Source organism: Myotis davidii, unplaced genomic scaffold (genome assembly GCF_000327345.1).
Source record: "Myotis davidii unplaced genomic scaffold, ASM32734v1 scaffold616, whole genome shotgun sequence".
Classification (NCBI taxonomy): domain Eukaryota; kingdom Metazoa; phylum Chordata; class Mammalia; order Chiroptera; family Vespertilionidae; genus Myotis; species Myotis davidii.
Genome location: NW_006291965.1, coordinates 831,080 through 837,740, shown reverse-complemented (window position 1 = coordinate 837,740; position 6,661 = coordinate 831,080). Strand labels below are relative to the sequence as shown.

At 43.8% G+C, this 6,661-nt stretch overlaps 1 protein-coding gene across 2 annotated transcripts in view; it reads right to left on the bottom strand.

The window, feature by feature from the left end:
* The window catches only part of TMEM2 (transmembrane protein 2), a 70,791-nt gene that overhangs the window by 63,004 nt on the left and 1,126 nt on the right, over positions 1-6,661 (bottom strand). The window contains exon 1 of one of the 2 annotated variants that reach the window (XM_006765281.2): positions 6,593-6,661. The exons of the other annotated variant lie outside the window; for it this stretch is intronic. The gene's annotated coding sequence lies outside the window, so the exon portion shown is untranslated. The remainder of the gene's footprint in view (positions 1-6,592) is intronic. 2 annotated transcript variants of the gene reach the window in all.

Below are 6,661 nucleotides of genomic sequence, written 5' to 3'. Positions count from 1 at the left end.
GGGGGGGGGGGGGGGAGGACAGGGATGTGTCAGATAATTAGGTACAGACGTACCAAAAGTTCAGGATCCACTGAGACACAAACATCAAAATGCAGTGACAATCGGAAACTTTAATGAGTATGTTTTGACATGCCTTCCAGACTAAGAAATATTCCAGATGAATAACGAGATGTGCAGACTGAAGGGATCCAGAGCTACTCAGTCCAGGATCAAAGCAAAGTTTCTATTCGTGGCAGGGCCAGGATCAGAACTCGAGGGTACTATTTCTCATATCTACGACACACCGCTCATTTTAAATATAACATTAACCGCCAACGGTGAAGTCTTGCCAAAGGGAGAACACATTCAGGCTTGAGCACCTACGATGAGACAAGGACTCTGCTAGATGATGGGGAGGCCCTAATGGTGCAAAAAAAATGTGAATGATCTCTCCCTTCAAGGAGCTGGAAGGCCAGTGTTGATGGGGCAGGAGATGACCCGAGCAAATAATTGCTATGCATGTTGGGGCAAAGGCACTGGGCTAGTGAGTCTAGAGGTAATCACCAGCATTTATTAAATCCCTATGAATGGAAGAGAGTTTAAAGTTTTAAGAGCCCTGGCAAATTTACCCAAATGTATATAATCAGACTGCTGCTGCTAATAGCTTCCTTACTTTGTGCGTGTGAACTGAAATCTGCCACTGAACCCTGCCACTGAAATGACACCAGGCTGTCCAGCGATGACCAATGTGGGAGCAAACAACAGCCTCATGAAGGCTGGCAGGCAGAGTCACCTACAAATGAGCTCCAGGCCAAAACACAAAACAGTCCGTCAGAGTCCCTGTCCTTCTAAGGTATGTGATTCTCACACTCAAGTGGTGGCTGGACTTTCTATGGCCGAATGGTCAGTAGAACAGGCGAAGAGGGGCTGCGTGATGAGCTGAAATGCCACAAGCACAAACAGGGAGCAAGAAGTGCTTTAAGGTTAAAGCCACGCTCAGACATGGTAACGAGGCAGATGGAAAGTTACCCATCAGCTAACCATACATTGTGAAGCCAACCACACGGTAGGCACTTGGAAAAGCAGCAATGACATTAATCAAAAGAGGTCATTAACCAGGCTGAGAAGACGATTCCTCTCTCATTCGACCTTTTCAGCTAGCCCTTCATACACACCTAACTTCCTACCAGATCCTGTCTGTGAGCATGTCACGGATGGCTGGGGGATGGCTATCATGAAACACCCATTACACAATTAAAGCATCCTGGCCAGTTTTGCTCAGTGATTAAGCATCAGCCTGCAGACCAAGGGGTCACGGGTTCAATTCCTGGTCAAGGGCACATTCCTCAGTTGCAGGTTCCCCAGCACTGATTGGAGCATGTGCGGGAGGTAACCAATCGATGTATTTCTCATCTTCCCCCACCTCCTCCCTTCCTTCCACTCTCTCTAGAAATCGATGGAAAAAATATCCTCAGGTGAGGATTTTTTTAAAAAAACAATTAAAGCCACATCTTTTACATTAACGAAGTGCAGTATTTTTTAAATCCTCATAAAATTTATTTTTTATGGTGGTGGCACTGATGGTATTTAAAAACAATGTCCTGTGGTTGTGTTTTTTTAACCACAATAAGAAAACCAAACAATGACTCATTTTTCTCATTCCTTCTAAAACAGAAATCAGGCGTTTATCTTTGTGCTAAACTTAATCTTCACAATCCCTAAAAGGTTAATGATTCATTCCCAACCTCATTGAACGTAAAGAAACTGGCTATTCACTCTTCAGGAGAGTGAGTCACTATTAGTAGAGTCCATTGTGACAACAGAAAGTCTATAGTCTCCAAGCACAACCCAATAATTAGGCAAGAGCCCCCAAATCAGTAGCAATTTCACTCTTTGGAGAAACTTGGTAATCGAACATGACCAGGACATCTCGTTTGTGGTGGATGTGCATATGTTTTAAGATACACATCAAACTCAGTCAACAAGGCCAATTTTTTTTCCTCAGTGGATCAATATGGACTGTCTTAAATTGCAACCCTTTCAGAAAACAAGGTCCCAATTGCAGCATTAAAGCCATTTATTAAAAACATATTAAAGCTAAGACCATCACAGCTCTCTGAGGCAAACTTTTCATAATATAAAATTCCATCAAGTGTTGCCGAATTTTTACTTCTTATCCAAACTAAGAGAGAGCCCCAATAAAATAAATGTAAAATGTTTATCCACTTGTTTTTATGTTCTAAAAACAAATGTCTTGTTAAAAATCTGGTTAAAAGGCCAGTCTAATAATAACAATTTCGAAGCAGACTTGCCTATTGGATCAAAGATCTGATTCGTTGGGAGGCAGCAATTCTATGTTTTAAGTCTTTACATAGCTTCCGAAACTGTTTCACATTTTTTAAAGAGACGTTTTAATAAAGATCCTATGCCTCATTCATCTTTGTATTGCTCACAGCAACCAGTACACTGCCTTGCACGAATGCAATAAAATATTTGCTAAATATAGTTCATGACAACCAACATTAAAGGCTTCCCAAAGCAAATATAAGGAAAACAGAAAAGCACATGCAAACATATTGTTGTATGCTTTTACACTATGATTCATAACGCAAACCTGAATGTTTCCAGGAACTTGTTTCTTTAAAAAAAAAAAATTTGCACTTCTACAATATTTGAAATGTCTTTACTATTTACAGAATATGCAAGTAAAGCTAACATTTTTACGCTTAGTTTCTTATTTGACAGAAATGTATTACAAGTAACAACACCCCATTACATGCACCATATCATCTGTAAACTCTCCCAAACGAAAAAGAAGTTATAGTATCTGCCTTAAACTTGGGTGCAATGGGTTTCTAAGCTCAAATGCAAATTATTTCACCATTAAAATCACTAAACTGCTAACAAAACCTAACAGTAACAAGTTAGAGTATACTGGAGGGGTGAATGCTGACTAGAAATAGGGACAAAGGGGTTCTTGTCCTTGCTCAGCCATTAATTTACTATGTGACCTTACCTAATTAGTGAGCCTCTCTGGGTCCCAACTTCCTCGTTTTAGTATGACTTTTAGGGCCCTTTAAAACTACATGCTAAGATTCAGCATGTGTAGCACTGATCTGAAAATTGATTTACATTCATACTGCCCTCCCCGCACCCCCCCGAAAAAAGGTCACATTTCACATGACAGTTTTAAATGTCTGAGCATGGGTTTCTCTCAATGGCCATTTATTAAAATGTCAGATGAGCTTCAGTTCACTTCAAGGCAAGAATCAAGGCAAGTATACTAACGCAAGTAGTGCTGAAATATTCAAGTTTCACCGACAGCAGCTGCTGCTGAGAACAGCCTTTCTTTAACTGTGTAGTTGAAAATTATATCTCTTTACAAATAGAGAAAACTAGGGTGATTTTTAAAACTTACGTTTCAATTACAGTTGACATGCAATATCATATTGATTTCAGGTGTACAACACAGCGAGTAGATATTTACATACCTTATGAAGTGATCACCCCGGTAAGTCTACTACCCAGCTGGCAGGGGTGATTTTTATGGTCTCAACAATGCAAATGCATAGCTTTCTCTTCCTTTTATTCATTTACTTAGGATAGAGGAAAGCAGAAGGGCTAGCTTGCTTTGAGAGGCGGGGTGAAGACAGAACAGACCCAGACAAGACCCTCTCAATCGACCTACTATACTAGACAGCCCATCCTTCCAGTTAGTGCTTCCAATCAAACGCCATGAAAGATTTCCAGTGTCTGGGATGCCTGAACAAGTGAGGAATGCCATGGAACAATAGCTAACCTCAAGTCTGAAGAATTGCACTATTCAGAACAAAACAGAAATCAGTGACTGAGATCCATTAGACTAAATTACAACTTTTTATATGTACAGCTTTAAAATGAACATATATTGAAAGTACCTTTTAATACCAAAAGACACTAGCTTGCATACACAGCATATTAAATCTAAGTTAAACCTCGAAGAATTCCACCGAGTATTTTAAACTCATTTTACAGATGAAGAAGCAAAGTGTGAAGAATTAGGGGATTTGCCCAATAGCAAAGGGTTAGCAATTGTCAGAGCCTTGTTTTAAACTCAGTTCTGGTTCTAAGTCCTCCAATCTTTACATTTCAAAATGGTACTTTTGATAGAGTTTTCAGTCTCTACTATTTTGTCTGATTTAGGACATGTTATATTTCACTAAATTGCTATGTCTCCCCCCCCCCCTCAAAAAAAAACACCTCTGATCCTCCTTTGGGTTCTTACAGCATTCTGTGTATAAACACATGCTTACTGGGCCTTCTCATTGTTCATTTCCTTTTCTCCTTGGCTAGACTCATTTCTTCAACAGCAGAGACTGTCTTATCTTCCTTTATAGATAAGCCACTGTGGTCGCACCCTGTGACCTCCCACGCTTCAACCACTCCATCTAACTCCCCCTTCCAAACAACAAGAACACTCCACAGAGCTGGTGGACATTCAGTTTGCTTCCACAGGGCCTGACACACAATAGGTGATGAATAATTGTTAGTTAAATGGATGGTGGGTGGGAGGGTGGATGATGCACTACTCTATGTCACAGCACTTTACAAGGTACACATTTACATACAGCATCCCAGGTGAGTCTTACACTGTGAATTTCATAGTGATCATTTACAAAATCCTCTTTAGTGTAGGTCATCACATCATCCTTCTCAATTTCAGAAACTTGCCCAGAGGTACACAGCTAGTAAGTAACAGCCTTTCCATTTCAGCGGGGCCCACAACTACTTTACCCCCTTGCTTCTGTCTTCTATTTCCAAAGCAGCTGTTAGAGAACAGGCTGGACTTGGTCAGTTGCAACAAGAAAGAGGTGTTCTCCCATTCTGGTTTCCAGTTGTGAAACCTGAGACTCCTGAAAATCTGTGGGTTACAGGCAGATCAAGAAGGGAGAGTCACTCCATTAGTTGTCACAAAGGAAATCATGTAAGAAGTCACTGATTCCACTTCCTGTCCACACACACAGTGACCCATCCTCAGCTTGCTGCTCAGACACAGGCTGTTCCAGTAGAGCAGGTGATGACTCAGAATTCACTTCTCACCTCAATTTTCTGAGGCTATAAACACACATTCATCAGATAAAAAACATGGGGGGAGGGGGTGCCGACTTGAAAGCCAGAAGACAGACTTCCCGGTTCCACTCCCACACACTCTGACCTATCCTTTTGTGCAGATTCACAGAAAGCAGAGGGGACTGATTTTCACATCCAGCCCCAAAAGGTGCTACCCAGTGTTTGCCAAGCAGAGGAAGTGCTGCACTTCCTTCAGTTTGCCCAGAAACGCAAACTCGAAAGAGCCCTTTGAATAGCCAATCAAAGGCACACAACCAGAGTGCGATGCCCAGAACAACTTGGAAAACTGCAAGCTCCCTTTAAGGGTCAAACAAACAGTAACAGCTCCTTTCTAGCCAACCAAAGAACCTTAGGGCTCAGTATCTTAAATGTGTGTGTTTCTAACACAGCCATTTCCAACAGGTATGCCTGGCTGCCCTAAGGATTCAGGCCTCCCTCGCTCAGGTGAAACCTTCCTCTCTATCCCTTCCTCACATTCTCTCCACTTTGTTCTCTGGGAAAAACTCAGGGAGACAACGTCCCCACAAGCTCAGCACGTGCAATGATCAAAAATGCATTGTCACACGGAAGCAAGGAGAGTGAACACGGGCCGGTGAGTGGCTCCTATACGGAATGAAAGTTCTTCAAGTTTTAGGCATTCTTTCTCCTACTGCTCATGAAAGAGACATACGGCAAAGTCTGTTTTCCTAACCTCACGTGGAGAATTTAAGTGAAGGGTTTCTGCTCCACAGCGAGGTCTAGTGACACACTTCAACCCCCAGCAGAGAGTATCCAGGGATGTCGGGCCCTACGCTGTACTGCAAGGGATGCAGCAACCAGCATTAACTGCAGCAATTTGGGGTCCTCACGATTCCCCCTCATTTGCCAAGACCTCACAACTCGCCGTTGGAAAGCCAGGATTGGAGTCCTGCGCTGAGCTGCACGGATTTTAAAACCGCGCCTTACTTTCACTAACAGAAAGCGAGGTGGGGGCGGGGGCCCACCAACCGCGGGGAATAGTAAAGAGACAAAGATCACCCCAAAGGCAGACGCGCGCGCCCTGAAGCCGAGACTCTGCAACACGCATTCCATCCACCTTTCACTCTGGGGTTTCCTGTGGGGTTTATTCCCCCGGCCCAGACCTCTCCAGAAAGTTTGAGGCTGTTCACGCAGACTTTCAAAGGTCCATTGTTTCCTTCCCCGTGAGACGTAATGAAAAGAGAGAGGCAGCGAACGAAATCACAGACCAAAGGTTCCCAAAGACCCTTTCTTACGGGGAGGATTTACTCCGGGGTATCTTGTTCCTCCCCATCCATGGAGGCGGAAAGGAGGCGCGCGGGGAGAGTGGGGAAAGGGTGCTGAGGGAAGGGGGAGGGGGGTGTTTTCCACCTCAGCAGAAATGCCCACATGCCAAACCGCCGGGAGCAGGGAAGGTGCGGGGGACCGCAGTCCGCGCTCTCACAGTGGCCCCCAGGGGGCAGCAAGGGAGGCGGGGCGGGGGACGGGGGACCCCCTCTCCTCTTACCTTTCCCTCCCCCGTTTAGCGTCGGCTACTTCAGGTGCCTACACGGAGGTCCAAAGAGACCGAGTTCTG